Source organism: Elephantulus edwardii, unplaced genomic scaffold, assembly GCF_000299155.1.
Source record: "Elephantulus edwardii isolate Elephantulus edwardi_28Jun2011 unplaced genomic scaffold, EleEdw1.0 scaffold00087, whole genome shotgun sequence".
Classification (NCBI taxonomy): Eukaryota; Metazoa; Chordata; class Mammalia; order Macroscelidea; family Macroscelididae; genus Elephantulus; species Elephantulus edwardii.
In genome coordinates, this window is record NW_006399837.1 from 9,989,917 (window position 1) to 10,014,683 (window position 24,767).

A 24,767-nucleotide genomic window follows, 5' to 3' on the forward strand; every position below is an offset into this window, starting at 1 on the left:
TGGTTAAAATCTCATTTGGGAATAGATTGTTGTTAAATCGATGAGGCAGGATCAGTGTGAGGTCTGCCCTGAGTCAGTCTCTTTTGAGATATGAAGGAGCTTCAACAACTCTTGGAAGAACAGGCCCCTCAGCTACACGAAGATGACCCCGGTTCAGAAGTTCAAAAGAGATTAGGACCTTCCTTCAGAACTGTCAAAGAAAGAAGCCTCCCCCTACAGCTAACGCCTCGAATTCAGTCGTCCCATCTCCTAAACTGTGAGAAAATAAATGCTAAAGTCGTCCCCTTGTGATATTTCTATTAGAACAGTGATAGAGAACTAAGCTCCATAAAATATGAGCTACAGGAGGAAGAATGTCCTATGACCAAAGGCCTTTAGGAAATCTCCTTGTTGACACCCCCTATCCCATCTTAAAGCCTTGGCATTTCTGTCTAACCATGTGTTTTTTTCCAAACTTTGCTGAGAAAATAAGTGCTTTTCAACTGCACACTGACCACTTTACTAGCCTGTGATATATTCCTTGAAAAATAATGCATAAAACGTCCCAGACCCTCCCCCATGTGCCTCTGAACGTTGCTATTCAAAACTCCTTCTGATAACGTAGTAGACAAAACAGCTCTAGGCGCAAACAGAAATGTGCTTTAGGATAGAAAGACTGAGACAACTGGACACAAAAATGTATTTTGAAGAATATAATTTTGTTTTGCATTTGCAAGTCGCTAATGAAGTGTTATTGTCAATAGGGAATTTTTAATGCACAAATAATTCACACTCTAGCATAAATGTGTGTCGAGAGAAATCTTTGTTGCTGTGATTTTGAAGTAAAAGGAGTCTCTTCCTTAAAGGGGTAACAGCAACTTAAAAGGCAGTACTGTCCGCTAACTGCTGGTAGACCTGAGTAGAGCTCAGAAAACCAGTGTATGCTTCCATGGTTTGTATATGAGAACCATTTATTTCTACCTTGATAACACAAGCAGCTGAAGGTCACGGAAATGAAATAATTTACTCTTGCATGGGCAATCTTAAATTATACTTGAAAAATTAGAGACAAACGTAAAAACGGTTTACATTTCTAGAAAACCCAACTCTACCATTAGTCCACTGTCCCAATCTCACCCATAAGTTGAGGACTCACTGGAAACCGCTAAAACTCAGTCATGGAGTCATAACTGACCCAAAGCTGACCCTCCCAGCAGGATTCCCGAGGCTGGAAGTTGCCTGGGAGCAGATTACCCACTCTGCTCTCTTGGAGCGTCTAGTAGATTTATCAGCTGGTAGAACTACCTGCCTTTGGGCTGGGAGTGCCACTCTTGACTCAGTGGTCACCAGAGCTCTCCTGAGTCCTCACAAATTCATAAAAACAAGTCATAAATTAGAGCCAAAATAGTGTTTCAAGATATTACACAGAACACTATGCCACCTTTTAGTTTAAATAAGTTCAAATGCAACCGTGTATACAGGGGAATAGGAAGCTTGAATGTCCAACTATAGAATGTGACTATTCAGACTTTGGTAGACATTTTCCCTTATGAAATTGAACTTTATACCACGATGTATAAACAATTATCAATCAGTGTTTTGCTTCAATTCTTTCTTGCATTTCCTACAGGCTTTGATGATATACAGTATTTTTTTAAGATATGGCCACCTGCAATGTAGCAAGGAAACATAAAGGATTATGTTTTTAAGGATTTAAAGGAAGGGATGAAGTTAAATTACCAGAAGTGAATGGTAACAACCTCAAAATTAGCTAGATAGGGTACAACCCAATCTGAGATTCCTCAAATGTCCAAGGGACTAGAATTTGAGGGCTATAGATAAATGCAAGTGTCCTCAGACAGACGCAGCAACTAATAGACTCTGCTGCTGATTAAAAGTCTGGAGATGCTACTTTGCCCCTATGCACCTGGTGATCTATTTAAAAAATAAACAAACAAAAACCAACCCAGCACTGGCAATCTCGCAGACACAGTTTTACTCTAACACATACGTGGGCTTCCCAGCAGTAGGAATTCACAGCAGAACAATTGGTAATGATGGATGTGTTTGAAGACGCTTTTGCAAGTTTCTTTCCCCAAAGTTCTGTTCACATTCCAGATGACTTTCCCCGGTGGCTGTGGATGAAGGGAGCCTGCGCAACCCTCCATCTGTGCCTGTTTGTGTCCAGAGTATGAGTCAGAGGGGCCCAGGGAGGGATAATGAAAAACTCAGCTCCAATGGCCAACACTGCCTGTTTCAGGGGGAAACATATTACACGGAGCTCAAAGCACAAATAAAAGTCACGATTATAACAGCCACTCTTCACCGGCAGCTGTGCAGTTTAGAAAGGCTTATTTATAAATGTGTGATAAGGTGATTGGGTTTTTACAAGGGCATGCTGGCACATGGAAAAGTTCTTTCTAAAAATCAAAACCTGTCCAGAGAAGTCTTTCACTGTGGTTTGGAGCAGATGAATTTCTAAATATGGCACCTACGCTGAAAACGGGCACAGGATAAGCACTGGGTCTCGGAGCCTGAAGTTACACAGGTTTCATGTCCACACCAAAAGGGAATGAAAGTCAAGTATGCAGAACTCTATGATCAGACAGATAAATTCACCCACATGTGCAAGAAACTTAAATATGAAGGGAAGAACCAAGAGGAACTGCTGTTCTCCAAATTTATGCAAAAGTAAACAAAAGCTCTTTGAGAAGAGGATTTAATACACAGCACTTTCTTTACTGTAGAGAAAAACAGTTAAAGATTAGTCACTGAACTCACAAACACGCCTCCAGGTGCCACGCGTCACAAAACCATAAAAATTCATGAAAGAGATTTGGTTCTGTGGCTGTGAGGACAGGCACACAGGCTCGGTTCAGAAAGCAAAGTCCTGCATAAAGTAAGCGCCCACCCAAACAAAAGTCTTCTCATTTCTTTGCATAAAGTATTTTTTTTTCACCACTTGATGCATATTTGTTGCCGTAAGACAGGATTCAAGAACTCATTTCAAAATGAAGATTTCAATACGTGGCTTTGCTAAAAGGTTGCCTGAAATAGTACCTCAATGAAAGTTGGTGGAAGGATCTCCTTCTCACTCCTTGGAGAGAGTGGGAAATACGGAATTAATTTCTAAAATATCAATGGAAGATATCCTCACAAATGGTAAATCCAATCGTATTCAGGCTACACTCTCTTCCAGATTTTAAATACTCACTCATCCTTCCTGCCCACCCCTCACCTTAATCTGCTGGGTCTCTATCCTTAAGACCCTAAAAATGTAGTCTGACATTTATTCACGTGGCCATCTGGAACGGCTCTACATCAGAGGGAAGCCTTCAAGCTCCTGCTAGCCACAAGCCTGGGCACATAGCAAAGTGTCCTCTTCGGAGTGTGCTCCCCCAGTGCCACGTTCAGTCCCTCTCGGGGCTCCCTCTTCCCACCCTTAGATGGTGCCAAGTCGGAAAGGAATTCCCTTTTCTGTGGACACTGGACTAAAATCTGGGGCTCTGCAGGCATAGCCCACGGGGATGCCCTACTCAACCACACGGGGCTCCTCGCTGGTGGTTCGAATACACCTGCTGCTCCTAGGTAGAAAAACAGGCAATCTCCTCCCATGGGAGTTATTCCCCCCTGAAATCCTACCAAGGATCAGCTGTGAGTCAATTCTGACTCCACAACATTGAGTTCCATTTTGGAGACTTTGCACTAGAATGAAATTAGGCGTCTGAGTGGTTCGGTCTGTCGTGTGTGGACTGCTAACTGAAAAGGTGGTGGTTCAAATCCACCAGTTGCTCCTTGGGAGAGAAATGAAGCAGCTTCTTCTCAATAAAAGTTACAAACTGAGAAACATGAATGCATCTAGAGGATGTTATGGGGGACGAAGTAAGTGGGTCACAGAAGGACAAATGATGTCTAAAAAGATGCAAATGTACGTCTCTCGAGTTGGAACCAACCCCAACCCCAGCGGTCCCTCCAGTGGGTTTTCGAGGCTGTAAATAACCCAGGAGGGGTTTGCCCATCTTTCTCTCACAGAGACACTGGTGGGTTTGAACCAGCGGAAATGCATGGCCTTTGAGTTGGCAGCACCAATTCCCTATGCACTAGGCCACCCGAGCTCCTGTGGAATGAAACCCCTATTATAAAAAAACTAAAGAAGGGTTTGCACACAGACAGGCGGTTACCAGGGATGGGGTGGGAGGGAGAAACCAGTAAACATTCATAAATAGATAACAAGCATTTAGTAAGATGGGTGAAGAGAAAGATAATACATTACAGAAGGGTGATCACATATTGTAGGGAGTATAATTAATGCTAGAAAACAATATATGTGTGAAAGACTGAATGAAAAAGCAACGTAGGAGAAAAACTTCCACTCAAATCAGTCTAAAAATAAAATAATGAACAAGAAAAAGGAGGATTCCAGCTTTGGACTTGGAACTGAGGGCTGGCTTTTTTGGTGCGGGTACCACAATCAGTCAGCAGAGACCCCTGTTTGCAGGAACAAAGCTTGAAGACTTGCCACCCAAGCTGTCTAAAGTCCAAGGTGCTGTCTTCGGCCATGGCTAAAAGCTTTGGAACCAAATACACAGAACGCTAAAGCCAATCTTGTGAAAGTTGCATTGTGAAACCCTAGCTCGCAGCTCAGCCCGCCTCAACACAGCCGAGTCCCACATGTGCATTTCAGCAGGGATTCAGGAATTGCAGAGGTTTTCCACGCTGCTTCCATGAAAACCAATACTTCTAGGTTTCACTGCTGGCTCAGGGTGGGAGGCTAAACTTAGAAACCAAGCTGGGTTCTATATCAAGCTACTCAACCTCAGCATCTCTGGGTAGGAATGTGAGCATTCGGGCAGAACTCGAGACACTGCAGGTTCGGTTCCAGACGGCCACAAGAAAGCGGGCCGCACGATTGGCTGGCCTCCTCCTGCACGGAAGAGCAAAGATGACATGACAGTACAGTTTAGTAAGTGTGCAACAACATCGTGGAAAAGTCTGAAAAATTGTGGAAATTACCAAATTGTGTCAGAGAGATGAAGCGAGCACATGCTGATGGAAAATGGGCTTGTTTGATGCACAGGCCCACAATGTGTAAAAATGTAAAGATGCCTATCTTCAGAACAAGATAAAGGTCCAATTCATGAATAATGATTTTAATGAGGAAAGCCAGCTAGTGAAATTCAACTCTCCACATCACTTGAAGACAACAACAACATTAATTGCCTTGTACCTTGGTATTGAATTTTGACACCTGGATATAAGATTGGGCTACTGTTGTGATCAGACTCCCTGGGTGATATGAAAGAGTTAAAGTGCTCAACAGTCAAAGGTTTGTGGTTCAAGTCCATTCAGAGGCACCTCAAACAAGGGCTTGGGAATCTGCTTGTATATTCCAACGGACAAAGCTTTTATTCTTATCAAAATGTCACTTAAATAGAGACTAGTTGAGATTTCAAAGGGTTTCCCTCCTTGTGCAAAAAATCAATTATAGATGGTACAGGTTCTAAAATTAGAACAGAATTAGAGTTTTAGAGGCTGTAGTCTTTGCAATCACGTGCTATGCACTGGAGAGTTGGACAGTGAATAGAGATGACAGAAAGAGAATTGATGAGCTGTGGTGTTGGAGAAGAGTGTTGAATATACCATGGACTGCTAGGAGAACAAACAGGTTTGTCCTGGAGAGGGTGAAGCCAGAATGCTCCCTGGAGTCAAGGATTCTGAAGCTTCTTCTGACATAATTTGGGCATGTTGCAAGGAGGGACTGGTCCTTGGAGAGGGACATCATGTTTGGGAGAGCGGAGGGATGGTGCAGGAGAGGAAGACCCTCGATGAGATGGATAAATTCTGTGAGTGGAGTGGTGGGAATGAATGTGTTTGAGACAGCAAGATTGGCACAGGATAGAACGGCATTTAGGGCTCTTGTACATAGGGTTGCTATGAGTCGCAAATGACTCAATGGCACATAACAACAACAACAACCCCAAACCTATAAAATTTTATATTCAAAATTTCCCCAGAACTAATGGGCCCAGTTAAGCAATGAATTGACTTCAGTTAAGCTATGAATTGGACTTCAAATGACTATTTCATAAAGGGAATCTGGAAGTCATGATAATGGCATAAGAATTGGTCATAAAAAACCCAGATACTTCTAGTGGCATCACTTTCTATCATAAACCTTCGGAAAAGTTTCTTTCTCTCTTACTTTTTTTTTTTAGCTAAAATCCCTGCTTATAGAATTGCATTGACAACTCACTCAGACCATCCAAAACCAAGTCAGTCCCACCCTCGGGAGGAACTACTAGCCAAGCAAGAGGCCCATCAAGTGAATAATTACACCCACGAGGAAGTACTCCTCAGAACCATTTAACTCCAGCAGGCCAACAGGATAACGTTTGAAAGGAAGCTGAGAAGGCAGGAGCAGGAGAGGACACATGGAAATAGGAAAGCCAGGGAGAATGGGGGATTCACACTGGCGAAGGAATTCAATACCACAAACAAAAGTGCACTCTGGTGGCCTAGAGGCAAGAAGCTGAGCTGCAATCCCAAAGGCACACGGTTCAAGGCCAACAGCAGCTCTTTGGGAAAAGGGTGGGCAATCTCCCATGTGATTAACTGCCTCTGAAAACCTGCCAGAGGGTCAGCTATGGGTCGATTCCAACTAGAGGGCACACAACAGCAACATCACAAACAAAACAAAGGGTGAAAAGTTTAATGGGAAATTTGTTTTGGAAACTTTCACTCAAACTATAATGAAATTAAAACTAAATACATAAATAAATAAATAAAACATCAAACAACAAAACATCACAAGAGAGGATTACACACTGGCTAATCAACACCGAAGACTACTAGCCAAGACTACTCACCGAAGACTGAGCCTAGTCCTTATGGACTACACCACCAGAGCTCCCCTGTAAACCAGTACTAAGGACAGGAGGGAAAGAAATATTGTCCATAAAAACAAAAGCAGCTCACACAAACAAACATCCAAATACGAAACATGTTTCTAAAGAAAGGAATCAGGGAAAGAAAATGGCTGCCATGTAGCCTGTCAAGTACGAATGTCAGTAGGTGTCACTGACTTGACCATGACTCATAGTGACCTGTGTACAACAGAAAGAACCACTACCAGATCCTCCCCATCTGCACCGTCTCTGTGGGACTTAACTGTATTGTTACATCCACTATGTCGATCCATCTTGTTGAAGGGCTCCCTTATTTTCACTGACCTCCTACTTTACCCAACATGGTATCTTTCTCCAAGGACTAACCCTCTTGACAACACGTCCAAAGTGCATAAAACCAAGTGTCACCATCCTTGCTTTCTATGTAACATTCTGGCCTCTTTGTTATTCTTACAAAATATTATACTATATCCCATGGACTTCCAAAGCAACAAACTGATATATCTTAGAAAAAGTGCAACCAGGGTGCTCCGTGGAGGCAAGGATGGTGAAACTTCGCCTCACATAGTTTGGGTATGTTGCTGCTAGGAGAGGCAACTCCTTGGAGAAGGACATCATGCTTGGAACTGTGGACGGTCAGTAAAAGAGAGGAAGACCCTCACACACCTGGATTGACCCAGTGACTGCTGTGATGGCCTTGAGTATGCTGGAGACAGTAAAACTGGCACAGGACAGGACAAGGTTCAGATTCGTTGTTTACAGGGTCTCTAGGAGTCGTACTCTACTCGATGGCACCTAACAACATTCTTTCGCTCTCCTGGAAGGGAACAAAATGCATTTCAGAACATTCTGCAGCATCCTCTCCCTTAACATAATTTTACAATGAAGAAGGTACAGCACTTTCTGAATGACAAAGACAACAGCTTCAAAAGCAAGAAAAGAATGCCTCAACATGCAAGCAAGGAAGGAACTAAAGACATTAAACTGCTGAGGGCCTGGAGTTGCAGGAGGGTCTCTTGCACGAGTTTTCATTTGCCATTCCCCAAACATTTCCCATGCCATCCTATTTTGGGTTCCTTTTTATTCAAATTACTACATTTTTGGGGTTTTGCTTTTTATACCGCACTGTGGTTTCTACAGTCCTGAAATTATGCACGATCCTGAGAGTCCTGCAGTAAGGCTCTCTGGGAGGACCAGGGTCCAAATTTATGACAAAAATATTACAAACAAAGTCCACAAATAGTGCCAGAGATGCCACATCTCAGATCCTGGTGGTTACCCCCTTTGAGTGCCAACAGGAAAATAAAATGAGCAATTCAGAGAGCTTGAATTTCAAGGGTATTTTTAAAAAGATGCCATCTGCTTTTCTAAAACAAAACAGAGGCAGAAATAGTTTCCCTCTTCCTCAGCGCCAAGGAACCAATGTATTAAATCACAGTGCATTCGATCTCCAATGGCCAAGGTATCAACATTTTTGTGGCGTTCCAATCTTGGCATCTACTCTACTAGCTAAGTTTGATTCCATCTGGAATTACTCATTATCTTCACAAGAATTCCAAATCAACTTTTGACGTCATCAAAACAGATGTGACATAAATCCTCCTGTCACTGAAATACTAACTTCTGATTTAAATAGGTCTTTACCAAGACTCAAGATACTAAAGCCTTCACTGTCAATGCATACAATTGATCTCAGTGAATTAATACATTCTAGCTATCATACTAATCTTTTGACCAACCACTTAGTGATCAGAGCTTCAAAATCCATTGTATCAATGCTATACAGTCAATGACATTCAAAAATGAATGATACGAAAATCCCTACACACAAGGCCACAGCTTGTGCTTGCTAACGAGAGGTAGACAGCGTTGGCGAACTTGAACCACAGATGGTCTAAGAACCATTACGTTTTGGTCTGAAAATGAGTTTCAGGACTTCCTTCCCACAGCAGATTGGCCAAACAAGATTTTGCTTTTGCTTTTACTGTAATCAAGTTCTTATTCCCTCTAGAACCAATCCCAAAGGATCCCTGAAAGAGCATGGCAAAGGATCGGGCAGATTAACTTGGATTTTTAAGATGTTATTGAAAAGTAGGCTCTAAGCCTTTGACACACATCATCAAGTTCCACGAGGACCAGGAAAACAAGAGCCAGCACGTATGAGCAATGGGATTACCAACACTAGATAAATAATGACAGTACAACAGTTAAGTGTTCAGCTGTTACTGGAAAGGTTGGCGGTTCAAAGCTACCCAGTAGAAAAGACCTGGTAATTTGTGTCTGCAAAGAACACTCACTGCCATCGGCCCACCATTGGGTTTCTGAGGCTATAAATCACCACATAAAGAGACAGAACATTCTATGAAGCAGTTCTGCTCTGTCACATGATATCCCCGTGGATCAAAATTGACCTAATGGACCGAACGACGTAACAAACGACTGAGGTCCTTAGCATCCTCTTTGCACATGAGCCACACATCGCAATCTGTTTCCCGTGTTGCAAAGGCCAAGGTCCTCCTGTTCAGAGGAGAAACTGTCTCCCTGTCTTTTTTTTCCTTCTACAAAGATTAGATGTCACAAGACACTAATTAAAAGCTCCCTGAAGACATAGCAGTGCAGAACCACTTAAAAGACCTGGTTCCCAGAATACCTTTGGCACCATACTCGGAACTCTATCACGCAAACTGTGGCCTTGTTGACTCCCAGCAAACTGAGAAAAGTCTGCTGACACCTGATTTCCTCTGCCTGGATCATGCCCCTACCTATCCCGGTCTTACACGACAGCTTCACCAACTCATGTTCCTTTCTTAGAAATATTTCTGTTTAAACTCGCCTCTTTGGGGCAGCACACAGCCAAGTTGAAATGAGAATCTGACGTGAGATAATGCCTTTAACATTTTACTGATGAGTAAGTGGCAAGCACACAGTCAAGGAAACGGAGTCTGATGCCAAACTATACCGGAGGGTGTTCTCTGCACAGTTGTTTCCAGAATACGTGGTCCGTATTCACGTTTATAAGCCAACAAGAATTTCTACTGGATTCTCATGTGGGGAACCCACAACCTGCCTGGGTCTCTTTCAAAGCTACTTGGCATTACTGTTTCTATGAGCTCCCAAAAAACAAACCCTGGTCTTGCTGGGCTCACGGAAGTGAAGCATCCCTGGGGCTTTGCCACCTGCTTCCTCAACAACTGGCCTCACAGCTTTGGAGCAACGAGAAACTCCAGTTTCCACTTTGAAAAATCTGGGGTGAAAAGGTTAGGGTTTCCCTTGACTCTCTTGGGTTGCCTCTTAACAGACAAGCAGCATATCGTCACCACCTGACACTCAGCAGCTACTTGGACCTCACGTATGTGAGCACACAAGTTTTAGTTGCATCTACTGGCAAATTATTAGAATGAGCAAAACATGATCAAGTGTTTGTTATTCTATGCTTTTTTCCTCCTTTTTCACTCTCAGCCTTTCGGTTGATTTCCACAAAGCAATCATAAAGCTGTAAACTGACAGTTACTCCAAGAATATTTGGAGGCGTTATCAATTTTCCCCAAGGGCCTCTCTTAATCCTTTGATATTTAGAACATGTGCTTTAAAAGTTCTCACGTATCATCCTTGACTTGGCTGATCTCTTCAACAGTTCATTTATCTAATTCTACTCAATCACTTCTTGTCACTGATTTTATTTGTGGGTCTCGGTCGTTCTCGCCACCATTGTTCTGTTGTTGTTGTTATGTGCCATTGAGTTGCTTGCAACTCATAGCAAGCCTTTGTACAAGAGCCCTAAATGCAGTTCTATCCTGTGCCAACCTCGCCGTCTCAAACGCACTCATTCCCACCACTCTAATCACAGAATCGATCCATCTCATCAAGGGTCTTCCTCTCCTGCGCTGTCCCTCCACTCTCCCAAACATGATGTCCGTCTCCAAGGACCAGTGCCTCCTTGCAACATGCCCAAAGTATGTCAGATGAAGCTTCAGAATCCTTGACTCCAAGGAGCATTCCAGCTTCACCCTCTCCACGACAAACCTGTTTGTTCTCCTAGCAGTCCATGGTATATTCAACACTCTTCTCCAGCACCTCAGCTCATAGGCATCAATTCTCTATCATCCCCACTCACTGTCCAACTCTCTGATGCACAACACGTAATTGCGAAGACCATAGCCTGGATCAGGTGCACCTTCTAGACATCATGAAATCCTGCATGGTTTGCACAATGTGCATTTATTTCCATGTTGCTGGAGGTGACGTCACTGGTGTTAAGTGTGCAGAGATGGCAAGTAAAGAGAAAGTGTCTAAGTGCATTAGTGACTATTTTTATTACTTCTGCTCCTTCACTACGTCTTTGTAATTGTAGCAACACAGATCATAAAGATCACTCTCCCAACCCAACCCCACCCTCCCCACACACACCATATGGCAGGATTTTGTTTCAACAACCCACATTCGTGTCTTCATGAAACCTACTCAAGCCAGCTGTCAAGGGAAGCTCAAAAGAAGACTGAACACAGAATTAACACCTAAACACAAGTGGTATAATAAAAAACACCATTAAAAGTTAGTTTGGCCAATATAATCTCCTGTGAAGTACAAGTAAGGGTTTTTTGGTGGGCTTGGGAGGTTTTTCTTCCCCCCCAAAACAGAAAAAGTCAGAACTCACACTACACCTGATTGGGGCCATATGTTTACATTCTGGGTTTTAAATGTCACCTAAAAAAAAAATGTAGGTGTTAGAGCTGCATAGTATCTCACACACAGGAAGATTAAAGGATTAAAATGAACTAATACTGTACTTCCGGAAACAGCCAGCTTTCTGCAGAGCGCCCGTCAACTGGCAGGCAAGTGCGATCAGCAGGTCTAAATTTGGATCTCATCACCCAAAAACCACTTGAGATAAAAGAGTGCTGAAATCCTTGCATGTCAAAAGAAAGACTAAACTATGAACAGGTCAGGCCAGGTTACAGGAATTTCAAAACAAAAATGATCAATTCAAAAATATATCAACAGGCTTACATTCCCTTTGGCTAGAGGGCTAATAGAAGGCTTAGAACAAAGACATTGTCCAAGAAGAAACAGTCCGATCAATTCCTTATAGAAGAAACAAGATCGAATTTTAAATAAATCGGAGCAGATGTGTCTTGCAAAGGAGTGATGTGTCAACAACCATCAGATGAGCAGCCAAGGATCTTGGAACTAAAATGAAACTTTAGTCACAACACTCAAAGCTCAGTATCTCAGGAGCCAGGCACCATGCTGCTTGGCAAAAGTCAAGAAGTCTATTTGAGGGATCCCTAAGATATGCCTAGATGACGCTAGGAACTAATCTAAGAAAATCGAGTTTGGAAGTGTTTTTAGTTCCTTAGAGTCTCCACCTGATGGATTTCATTTTAAGTAAAGACAGGAAATAAGAAGTCCATAAAGAACTCGTGTCCCCCACCCAACAGCTCGGTAGGCATGTTGAGGGGTCCTGCACAGGGTAACCTTCCTGTGCACCAGGCCTGGTCCACAGAGAGTTGTTCTGCTGACACACAGACACTGCCTTGCTGAGGCTGGGTTTCTCCAACCACAAGAGAAAGCTGGGCAATCTCCTTCTGGATGATTTACAGCCCCAGAAGTCTGCTGGGGTGGGGGCGGGGGGGAGGGGGCAGCTAAAACTCAGTTCCAGGCAAAAGGAATGACTCATTTTTGTGGGGTTTTGTTTTTATTTATTTAATCAAACCTAGAATGAAAGCCAAAGTACTCATCAAACACTTTTATTGTTGTTGTTGTTGTTGGACCCCATCAAATTGGAACTGACCTGCACCTGACCCTCCAACAGCTTTTTCAGAGGCAGTATATTTCATGGGAATTAACTACCCATCTTTCTACCATAGAACAACCGGTGAATACGAACTGCATGCCTTTTCACTAGCGGTGCAATTCTTTACCACTAAGCCAGTTCCCTTATCAAATACTAGCTTTAAAAAAAAAAAAAAAAGTCAAAGTCATCGCTGTGGAGTAGGAACCAACTCCTACGTGACTTTCCAGGAGGTCTTCAGAGGCTGTTCATCACAAGGGAGGAGACTGTCCACCTTTCTCCTACAGAGAAGCTGGTGAATTCGAACCACCTGCCTTTGGGTTGGCAGCATAACTCCTAACCGCTAGGCCACCAGAGTTCTCTCAAGAGCTATCAAGTCCTCCTGCCCTTCTGGGTCCACTGCAGGACTCTGTATTTGCTGCTCCTGTGGGAAGCAATCTTTATCCAGCATCTCATCACTCTCTGACTTCATCCAGGGGTTTACTTAAATGTTGTCCCCTTTTCTAACTCTCCTTTCTAAGACAGTTCATTTCACTCATTTTAAATCCTTTTTTTTATGGAAAAACTATGATATATTCACAAAAATAGAATACTATGCAGCACTTGAAAAACAAGGAACTCATAAAATATTACACAACACGAGGGCCCCTGGAGGATATTATGCCAAGTGAAACATCTCAGTTACAAAAGGACAAACACTGCATTACACCACTGTTATAAACCAGGACTGACATGGTTTGGAGATAACAAAGAAAAGTGGGGTTAAATAATGAATACTATATTGGAACAGATAAATCCTTTTAGGTGACTTGGTACTGTTTCTGCACCTTCAGGAGGATAATAGACACTCCACAAGTACAGGCCTCTACTGTTCCTCCTCCTTCATAAGAATTTCCATTTTTCCAAAAAGTTATTTGGATGGATAGGGGGTGCTCAACATGTGAGTATATGTGGAAAGAAAGGATCGGTATACACATATATTAGTTGAACTGATAACATTTTATCTTGTGTTATAATAAAATAGTAATGAAATGAGCAAATAAAATAATAAGATAATTGTTGATAATATTAAACACTTTTTAAAAAAGCCAAACAGGCTAAGTAAAGATTCAGACATTGTGTTCTGAGCCAAGAGTTGTTTGGGACAACTGCCTTGACCACTTGATATTTGCTGACTTTAAAATCCATTGGAAATGACTCTAGTTGCAACTAATCCAATCTGGATGCCTTAAGAAGTTCACCAGGGTCTTTGATGTCCCCTTTTCATGTTAAGAGGTGACTGCAGAAGGATGAACGGTGACTGAGTATCTGTCAACAGTGTTGTTATGTGTATTTGCATAGGATGACCACTCTCATTCAGTGTTCCTTATGCAATTCTGCCCACTGCTAGTTTAAAGATTAAAGAACATCTCAAGCCATGGTCTTTCCAATCACCTGTTATGCTGCTGAGAACCAGACAATGAATACAAAGGGCAGAAGAAGAATTGCTGTTTGGGTTGTAGTGCTGGAGAAGAGTCCTGTGTACTGGGAAAAGAACAAACAGATATGCCCTGGAGAAAGGGCAGTGAGGATACGCTGTGGAGGCAAAGACGGTGAAGCTTCACAGCATGTATTTTTATCATGTTGTTAGGAGAGGCTGATCCTTCAAAAAGGACATAATTCTTGAAGAGGAGGGTCAGAGGAAGAAAAGAAGACCCTTAGCGAGATGGATTGACACAGTGACCGCAGCGATGGGTTCAAGTATACAGAGAGGATGAGAATGGCAAAGGCCAGGGCAAGGTTCAGATCCACTGTTCACGGGGTCGCTATGAGTGGTAGTCTGCGTGATGGCACCTGACAGCAACAAAACAGAGTTTGGTGCACTGCGAACCAAAAGGCTGCATCTCTGATGGTTTGAATCCACCAGCTGCTGCAGGAGACAAAGATGGGTAGTCTCTTCCTGTTATGATTTATAGCCTCGGAAACCTGACGAGTCAGAACTGGTCCGACAGCACTGGCTTAGTGATATCCACTATATTCAGCACTGTTCACATTACTGGAGAGACATTCAGAACCTAGAGACCAGTATGAGTACACTTCCAAACTCACACAGCCACTTTGTGAAACCACTCTGTGTCCAGAAGCTAGCTCTTAAAGCACAGATGACAGGTCAATGAGTATGGGAACAGTTACCAAATAACAGTGAAACTAAAGACCAAAAAAGGGCACCAGCCCTCACCTGCCAAGGATGGTCACTGGCAATGAAGGGCAGAGCTTCCAAACCAGAAGAATGTTCCCAGTGGTCGGTGATGAACAAGAAAAAGACAGCTGGAGAAGTCTGTGGGCGTGGTAAGCGGACAGATAAGGTCCAAAACAATGCAGGCCCCATTGTCTCAGGGAACCACAGAATCATCTCTGGGCCTGTCTTTTCAGCCAGCTACCACAGCTGAAGGCCTACCACGCTCAAGACTTTAGATTAGGCTTCTGAGAAAAGGCTAAAACTTAACTTCTTTGGGAAAAGTTAAAATGTATCAACCCATTATTACAGTTTCAAAGTCATTTAACAAAGTCAACATTTTTAATGGGAACAGGAGAAGTAATTAGAGAAGACATGTAGGTGATTATTTTTAGAAAACTTTTTATCTCTGGCTCTAGGGAAAACTCTCCCTCCTTGCCATTGTGAAGGTACCAACTCCTGACTGACTCCTAGCTGACACATTGGTTTCCGATGCTCCCTTTTCTCCTATGAAGGCGCTGTATGAATTCCACTTCCAGTGTTCCCTCTAGGGAAAACAGGGGCCATTAAAAAGAAGTCTTAAGCCAATGGAATAGCAATGGATGCCTGAAATAACCCAAGTATTCATGGAGAGTAAGTATACACTGACCTTGGATAATATATATCTCCCCATCTATGTACCATTCACTGATTGATGACTGGATGAGGTGTAGTCATGGTCTTTCAATAAATAGCTGTGACCTCCTTCCTTGTATGTTGCAGAGTAGAACAGTGCTCCCTCTGGTTTTTATGGCTTTGACCTTTAGAAGTAGAAAATCAGGTCTTTCTTCACTATGACTCTGGGTGAGTTTGAACCAGTAACCTTTTGGTTAGTAGCACAGTAAAACGTTGTTTGTGCCAAGATGACACCTCAGTGGCCCTTTCAAGGCTTCTGTGGGGCCTCAGTTTACCTGTTCTCTGTGGTGACCAGCAGTGGAGGTCCTGGGAAGCACATGACTCCACAGAAAGGAAGCCGGAGCTGGGGCGGAAATCACTCACAATAATAATGTCCTAACAGGGAACTCCTGTGGCCTAGTGGGTGGGGAGTTGTGCTGTCACACCAAAGGCAGGTGGTTTGAATTCACCAGCAGCTCTCTCAGGGGGTAGAAGGGCAAGCTCCTCCAGAATGACTTACAGCCTTTGCCAATCCCCCGGGGGCTCAGTGATGCACTGGTTCCACTTCACAGGGTTTTTAAAGAGTCGTCAGGAGCTCTGGCGGCATTTTCCTCAGGGAGCTGCCCTCTAACCCAAAGGCAGCAGCACTGGAAGTGGTTTGAAGCCACCAGCAGCTTCCTCCTGTCAGATTTACAGCCTTGGAACCTCGCTGGAGGGTCAGCTATGAGCCGGTACCAAATCGATTGCTATTAATCTGAATTTTGTCTTTTGGGGGGAACTATGGTGGCCCCGGGGTAAGAAGCTGCAATGCAAACCCTAAGGCGCACAGTTCGAGTCCACCAGCAGATCTATGGGAGAAGGATGGGCTATCTCCTCCTGTGCTGTTTATTTACAGCCTCTGGAAACCCACTGGAGGGTCAGCTCTGGGTTGGTTCCGACTTGACAGCACACAACAACAAATGCATTTTAAAAGCTTTACAGTTTTGTTGACTAAGTCAAAGCTACAGGTAATTGCCAGTGTTGATAAACTATCTTCAAGTAGGGTTAATAAACAAAGAACTGAAGAGACTCAACTTAACACACTGCCTTTTAGATTATCTGCTTTAATTATGCTCATACATTACTTTTCCTTTTTTGCCCAACAGACTTTTGACAATCTGAATGCTTCTTGCCCAGTACAGTTTTTCAAAAGAGGATATATTTTAAAAACAATAAATGAGAACCAAATCAGAGCCAGCCTACATCATCTGAGGATCCTACCTCCTGCCCATAAAATACTCTAAGTTGCTTTGTTGAGGTTTTTCTGCTAAGCGTCTCTGAGATAATTTTGTTTTATTTCTGTTTATCTCGCTCACACGGAAGCTCGGTGATGGATGTAAACCAAGTCTTATCCATGGGATAATCCCAAAGCCTAACGCTCCACTGCTGGCTGAAAGCTGAGTAACTGCAAACTTCAACGGGGGCTCCATGGGACAAAGGACTGGCGGTCTGCTCCTGTAAGTACTAAATCCACCGCCACTGAGTCAATTCCAACTCAGCCACCATGCTCAATGCTCTCCCAAGGAGCATCTGGTGGACCTGAACCACTAAACTTTGGTTAGCAGCCTGATGCTTGCAGTGCAGCCTAGAAAACCCTCTGGGTAATTCTACAATATCACTTAGGGTTCGCTGGGTCAGCACTGAATTGAAGTCATCCAAGGACAATCCCAAAGAGCACTGCACCCCCTAGTGCAAGCGCTTCCCTGTGTCCCCAGCCCGAGTTTTGGGTTTTGTTTTTTTTTTTTATGGTGAGAAAAATTTGTATTTAGAATTAGCCAGCTGGACTCAGTTTAGATGATCCCAATTTTGTTGGCAACATCCAAAGCATCATAGTCAGGAGCAAGTCGAACATAGGCCTTCTTCTCTCCATCAGGCCTGATCAAGGTGCTGACCTTGGCCACATCAATGTCATAGAGCTTCTTTACAGCTTGTTTGATCTGGTTCTTGTTGGCCTTGACATCCACAATGAACACAAGTGTGTTGTTATCTTCTATCTTCTTCATGGCTGACTCAGTGGTCAGGGGAAATTTGATGATGGCACAGTGGTCAGGCTTGTTTCTCCTGGGGGCGTTCTTCCGGGGGTATTTGGGCTGCCTTCAGAGTCTCAGCATATTGGGCCGTCGGAAGGTGGGTGACGTGCGGATCTTCTTTTTTTTTTGGCTGTGGACGCCCTTCGGGACGCCTTCTTGGCCTTTAATGCCTTTGCTTTGGCTTCAGTTTTGGGAGGGGCAGGGGCTTCCTTCTTAGCTTTCGGCGCCATCTTCGTAGAAAAGCTCAGCCCAACTTTATTCATTTCTAGAAAGGCAATTTTGGGTTGTATCATTTTAAAGAACACTTCTACCTCTCATAGATGTCTTGATAAACATCAATTTGAATAATCTACTTAAGTGGAAAGCAGAATAGTAAAATAACTGGAATTTTAACTCTTAACTCCTGAGTGGTTAAAAACAAAAAAAAAACCAAATGGGGAAATAAACACCCAACAACCTCTCCCCACCCCCACTCCCACTGAGTCAAACTCCACTCACAGGGCCCTTGTGTGAGAGAGTAGAACTGGCATCAGGGCTCCCACATTCACAAAGTCTTACAGAAACAGACGGACACACAATTTTCTGAAAGAGTGGTTGACAGGTTCAATTCATCATCTGAATTCACTGCACCACCAGAGCTCCTCTTAGGTGACTGTTACGGTTGTTAGGTGCCATCGAGTCAAGCATGACTCAGAGTGAGCCTGTGAACAACAGATCAGGACCCTGTACTGTCCTGTGTCATCCTCATCGTTCCTGAAATACTTGGGCCCACTGCTGCCGTCACCGGGTCAATTCATCTTGTCGTGGGTCTAATTGACTCTAGGTGATGGCACAGCAGACTATGCGGCTGGCCAAAAGGCCATGCGTCTCCAGTGAGTCCAATCTACTACTGGGGGCTGCACAGGAGAGAGATGGGCACCTTCTTCCCATTCAGATTTAGGGGCTGGGGCTCGTGCCGAGCGCTGCCTGTGAAGCGGTAGAGGTCAGTGTGTCCGCCAGGCTGCTTGGCCTGGAGTAAGGGGCCATGGCGGACGAGGAGCTGGAGGCACTGCGGAAGCAGAGGCTGGCTGAACTGCAGGCAAAGCACGGGGTCCTGGTGATGCGGCTGAACAGGAAACAGAGCACAAGGAAGCAGAAATGAGGACCAGTATCTTAGCCCTGGTTGTGGATCAGTCAGCCCGGGCCAGGTTAAATAACTTAGCACTTGTAAAGCCTGAAAAACGTCAAACAGTGGAGAATTCCCTTATACAAATGGCCAAGATATGGACAACTAAGCAGGAAGGGATCAGAACAAGGTTTAATAGAAATCCTTGGAAAAAGCAAGCCGACAAACAGAAAAGAAAACAACAGTTACAGTCAACAGAAGAAAAGTAATGGACTCTGAAGAAGATGATGGTTAATGAATCAAACACTTTAATGGAACAATTGCTAGGACAACTAGTATTTGGCAGATGTCAAGATATGATTAAATGTTTACTTTGTTTATAGTCTATCTATGCCTTTAAAAAAAAAAAACACAAAACTTGTTATGCAGAATAAAACAAAAAAAGATTTACAGCCTGGGATGGCAGGTGGAGGGGGTCACCACGAGTTGGCATCTACTTGGCAGCAGTGATGGTCAATGACCGCTGACAAACTTCGTCAAATTATTTATTTGTTAATTTACTTCGATTGAAGTAAAAGCATGTCCAACAAAACCTGCAGCTCTTCAACAGTGTCCACGTGTACAATTCAGAGGCACTCAATTCACTACAACCAATCAACCAACCAAACAAACAAACAAACAAACAAAAACCTATGGCCAATGAGTTAATCCGACTCATCGCAGCCCTACAGGCCAGAACAGAATCACCCTGTGAGATTTCAAGGTTCACTAAAGCAGACTCATAGTTTTCCTGGACATCGCTGGTGGGTTTGAACTGCTGACCCTTCAGTTAGCAGCTGAGAGCTTAACCACTACATCACAAAGGCTCCTTCCTGTCTCTCATGAAAGCTTGTTGTCCCAATCATTTCATCCTTAACATACACTCAGTGTGTGTTTAAAACAAGTCAAACACCCCTTCAGCCCCTGTCCCTGGTAACTACCGATAATTTTTGGTTTCTCTTTTTCACTTCTTTCATGTAAGTGAAATCCTCCAACAGTTGGCCTTTTGTGAGTGGACGACCTCCCTCTGTATAACGTTTTCCAGGTTCATGCACACTGTGGCATGTGACAGCAGCTCATTTCTCTTTATGGTTCAACAATACTGGCGGAGAGTGCTGAAGAGCCCATGGCCTGTCAAAAGAACAAACAGGTATGTCCCGGAGTGCCTTAAAGGCAACGATGTCAAAGCTTCGTCTTCTATACTTAGGGCATGTTGCTAGGAAAGACCGTTCCTTGGAAAGGAGGATCATGCTTGGAAAGGCTGGTGAAAGAGAGGAAGACCCTCAAGCAGTGGATTGACACAGTGACTCTGGCAATAGAGTCCAATGATGAAGGTGACACAGGACCGGACAAGGTTCATAAGGCCTGTCGTTCATTAGGTCACTGTGAGTCACACTAGACTCTACTAAGAGCAACAACATTCCATTGTGTGTGTGTGTATATACACACAGTGTGTTTACACAGTCATCAGCCCGGGTGGAGCAGAGCCAAGCACTACTTCGCTCTGCTGAAGACAGGGTCGGCGTGAGTTAGGACCAGCTCAATAGCACCTCCCACAACAGCCATCAGTTTTTACTTTTTCAGCCATTGTGAACTACCATATAAACGTCACCTCTCCTCCAACCCACCTCTTGCTTTGACTTCTCAGCCTGTATTTTCTTTTTCTTTGAGCAGTGGAAGCAAATGTTGGGAACTCATGTTGGAACACACACAAACCCGGTCAGCCAGTGAAGCAACTGTCCTGTGAAGCTGGAGAATAGCCCACGCGAGGGCCCGAGAAGGAGCTGAAAACTCCTCGGTGACCACTTAACCATTCTGTCCTCGCTCCTTCCCACAAGCACTGGGACATTGACAAGTGCAGATCAAGACCAAGTACAAGATCACACTAACACACTTTGCCTCGCCCACCTCCTTTCCTTCCAGAAAAGCATGTTGTTGTTACCACGGTGCCATTGAGTCAGCTTTGATTCCTAGGGACTCCACGAACTGCAGGTGGAAGCTCGCCCCGTCCTGCATGTTCCCCCGATCCCCACCAGGCCCAGGATTGCAGTCACCGCGTCCCTCCACTTCCTTGAGAATCCTTCTCTCCTTGGCTGAACCTCTACTCTTCCCAGCATGTCTTCTTCCAAGGACTGGTCCTCTCGGACAGAATATCCAACCTAGGAGACAAAGTTTCACCCTCCTTGCCTCTAACGAGCAGTACCCCTGCTGGTACTTCCTCCAAGATTGATTTGTTTGTTCTCCAGAAAGTTCAGAGGATGCCCAATGCCCTTCCCTAGAAATGTGGCGACCTTGAAAATCACAAAGACGCCAGCACAAACCCTACTGCCAAAGAAGCCACAGCTAAAAACGTGGTATACTCCCTCCGAGTTATGGGGAAGCCATAGAACAGATCCGGGCCCATTTCCACTCCCTCCTTCCTCTCCCAATACACTTTCTTTGGGACGAGTAAATCGTCTCACTCAGACTCCCTCCAGCCACCAGCCACTAACATAGGTCCTTCACTGAGTAAGTGACTCATGCTGTTGGCTCTCTTTGGCCCATCTCTGCGAGGTGGCATCCTTCCACCTGGTACCACACATCACCCTGAACCCCTCCTTTTCACGGATTTCAAGAAATCCTGCACCAGGTCTTAAAAGCAGTCAGATGATTCAACAGGGGTTCTTGGGCAGAAAATACTGCCCACTACCCTGAAGCGCTAGCTTCTCCACATCTGATGTATCATTAAACCCCCAAGGACCATAAAATGCAGGCTGTCTCTACCTCCTTTTTAAAATGCAGTCAACACATCACACCTTTAATCCTGATTTAATCTTACAGCTAATGAAATCATTTCATCTGCACGTATAGGTTTTTCCTTTTTTCCTATGCCAAGTTAGTAAAGGCACTCTAGTTTCTTACCGTTTCCCAGCTCCGCAGACTCCTGTCAGCAAAGAAATAGCTGAACTAAAGAGGCCGCTTGGAAGTCTATTTTCAGGCACTCACTAGTGTTACAGTGGCCAAGACCTCTAGGAAGTTGACTGAATTTGAAAATGCGTTTTTAATGAGAAAAGAATGCAACCCACGGCCCCTTTGTGTTGCTGGGGGAGGGGGTGCAGAGGGGAAACTAAAGTCACACAAACACAAATAAATGTCAGGTGGGACCGACAACTCACAACTGCAATTCCACTTCCAGGCATTCTTTCGCGTGACCCTCAGAACAACGCTCCTGGGCAGACTGGGCAAATATTAACCAGTCTCCACTGAGTTCACTCTGTCGCACAGCAATCCCGTCTATGCCAGTGCAGAACTGTGCTCCACAGGGTCCGCGAAGGCTGGTTTCCGGCAGCTGATCACCAAGCCTTTCCTCCGGAGTGCCTCTGCGTGTAGGTCAGTCTCTAACCGAGAGACCTGGAGAAAGCCCACCACCCACAATTCCTAGACCAGAAAATTGTGTCAGAGCTGCAGAATCAGAAGAGAATGATTCCTTTCTCTTTTCCTGTACACACTCTCTCTGCTCTCTCATTCAACTTTTCATTTCTTAGTCTCAATTCAAACACTTGGCTGGCGGCTCAGAACCAACTCACAGCAGATTTGACTCTGTAAATACCACAGGAGATTGCCCGTCTCTTCCCCCTGAAGCAGCTGGTGCATTAGAACCTCCAGAAAGGACAGCTTTGGGTCAGCAGTCCAACCCCCTGTGGAATGAATATGCCAAAGGCATCTCTAAAAGAAATTCAAAATCAAGACAACCAAAAAGATCCCAAATTGACCACTAGGTCAGTCCTGACTCACAGCGACCCTTCATTGGGTTCCTACGCTGGAAATGCTGAGGGGGCTCTGCTGGCCTTGCAGTAAGAAGCTGCACTGCAATCCCTAAGGCACAGGGTTCCAATCCACCGGCTGCCCCAAGGATTAACTGCCTCTGAAAATCAGCCAGAAGGGCAGCAATGGGTCGGTTCAGACTCAACAGTGCACAATAATAGCAAATGCTAATCTATGCCACACAATTCTTTCCTTGTCTCTCTCTCTCTGCTTCTCCTGTAGAAAGATTTGAACCACTGGAGACATATAACCTTTTGGTTAGCAGTGCAACATGCCAAGGACTTGGTGGCTCTGTGATAAGGAACGTCATTGCCAACACAGAGATGTTGTTGTTATGTGCCGTCGAGTCGTTTCTGACTCATAGCGACCCTATGCACAACAGCCCTAAACCCTGCTCTATCCTGCGCCAACCGCACCGCCTCTGACACACCCATCCCGATTACCCCAGTCACCGAGTCAATCCATCTCATAGAGGGTCTTTCCCTCCTGCGTTGTCCCTCAACCCTCCCAAGCATGATGTCCCTCTCCAAGGACCCGTCCCTCCTGGCAACATGTCCAAAGTATGTCAGACGAAGCCCCAGAATCCTTGCCTCCAAGGAGTAGCTTGGTTTAATCCTCTCCAAGATAAATCTGTTTGTTTTCCTGGCAGTCCAGGGTACATTCAGTACCCTTCTCCAGCACCACAGCTCAGAGGCATCCACTCTCCTTCTGTCCTCCCTAGTCATTGTCCAACTCTCTGATGCATAACAAGCGATTGCAAATACCATGGCCAGTATCAGGCGCACCTTAGTCTCCAGAGAGACCCTGTTGCTCCTGAGTACCTTAGAGAGGTCCCTAACAGCAGACTTTCCCATCTCGATATGCTTTTTGATTTCCTGACTGCTAAACACAGAGATAGGCAGGCGCACCTTAGTCTCCAGAGAGACACTGTTGCTCCTGAGTACCTTAGAGAGGTCCCTAACAGCAGACTTTCCCATCTCGATATGCTTTTTGATTTCCTGACTGCTAAACACAGAGATAGGCAGTTCAAATCCATCAGCTTCTCCACAGGAGAAACACAGCAATCTCCTCCCACACGATTACCTCTGCAATTGCCTCTGAAAACACACTGGAAGGTCAGCTACTGGTGGGTTCTGATTTGACCGTAAACAACAATAAAACACCACCGCCACCACCAGCAGAGCGCATTGTATGGAACGCCTCAAAGCTCCTGTGTGTTGGTTCAGATTACCACAAAGAAAGTGAGTCGCACCATTTTTGTTGTTGTTTCTCAGTGCACACAAAAGTTTGTTTAACTTTCAAAAAACAAACTCAAACCCTTCCGTCGTTGAGTCATAACCCCATAGCGTGGCACAAGGTTGCCATAATCTTCAGTTTTTAAGAACAACAAAGAGCAAAAAATGTCCTATCTGCAAAGTGTAATAAAAGCCAAGGCTATAAAATGGGGTGCGCCTGTCCTTCACCAAGGCTTGCGTTACAAAGTGTGTGGAATCTCAGGAGAGAGAGTGTCTAGGGGATGAGAAAACAGCGCAGCAACTTCTCCTCTTAGCCACACAAACACTCCAGAGTGGCAGGAAGTGAAAGGATCTTATCAAGATGGAGAAAGCGATACCAGTTAAGCCTTTGGTTTCCCACATCAGCTTTTTTCCCCTCCTTTCATTTTTCCTTCAAATTTTAATCCTCTTAAAGGAGCTGATTACAAGAACTAAATCTTGGGCTCAAGAAAGCAGAAGCGAAACCTAAAGCTTATCAGACAGATAAGGACAGGGAGACAGGAAGCAATACATCCCGGGGCTTCCTGCTTTAAGGATCCTTATCTCTAGGACACTCCTTTTTCCCTCACAGAAGCTCATATTTAGGACACTTCCCAAAACAGAACCTTCTGATCTTCCGCTCTCTCACACTGATTCAGAAATAGTCAGGCACAGGGCCTCCCGAGGCTGGTGACACTCTCCACGCAAATGCAGCCTGTCACTGGGACACCCACCTGCAACGGGCAACATCCAACAGGCACAGAAATGCTCCTGAAAATATGCTTACCGAGCCTGGGAAATGGTCCCTGCGACTCTAATTTGGACTATGCTGCAAAATCTGAAATTGAGGGCATATGTAGATACATATTTTTAGTAGAGAGTTCAAAAGAGAGCCGAAGGTTTGCAGTGGTGGGTCAGTTAATGTTTAAATGGTTTCCCCAAAGAACTTTTAT

General features: G+C 44.4%; 1 pseudogene; it reads left to right on the top strand.

Annotated features, from left to right (window-relative positions):
* Nucleotides 1-18,637: 18,637 nt before the first annotated feature.
* Nucleotides 18,638-19,013, top strand: LOC102877408 (annotated as a pseudogene).
* The last annotated feature ends 5,754 nt before the right edge of the window (nucleotides 19,014-24,767 follow it).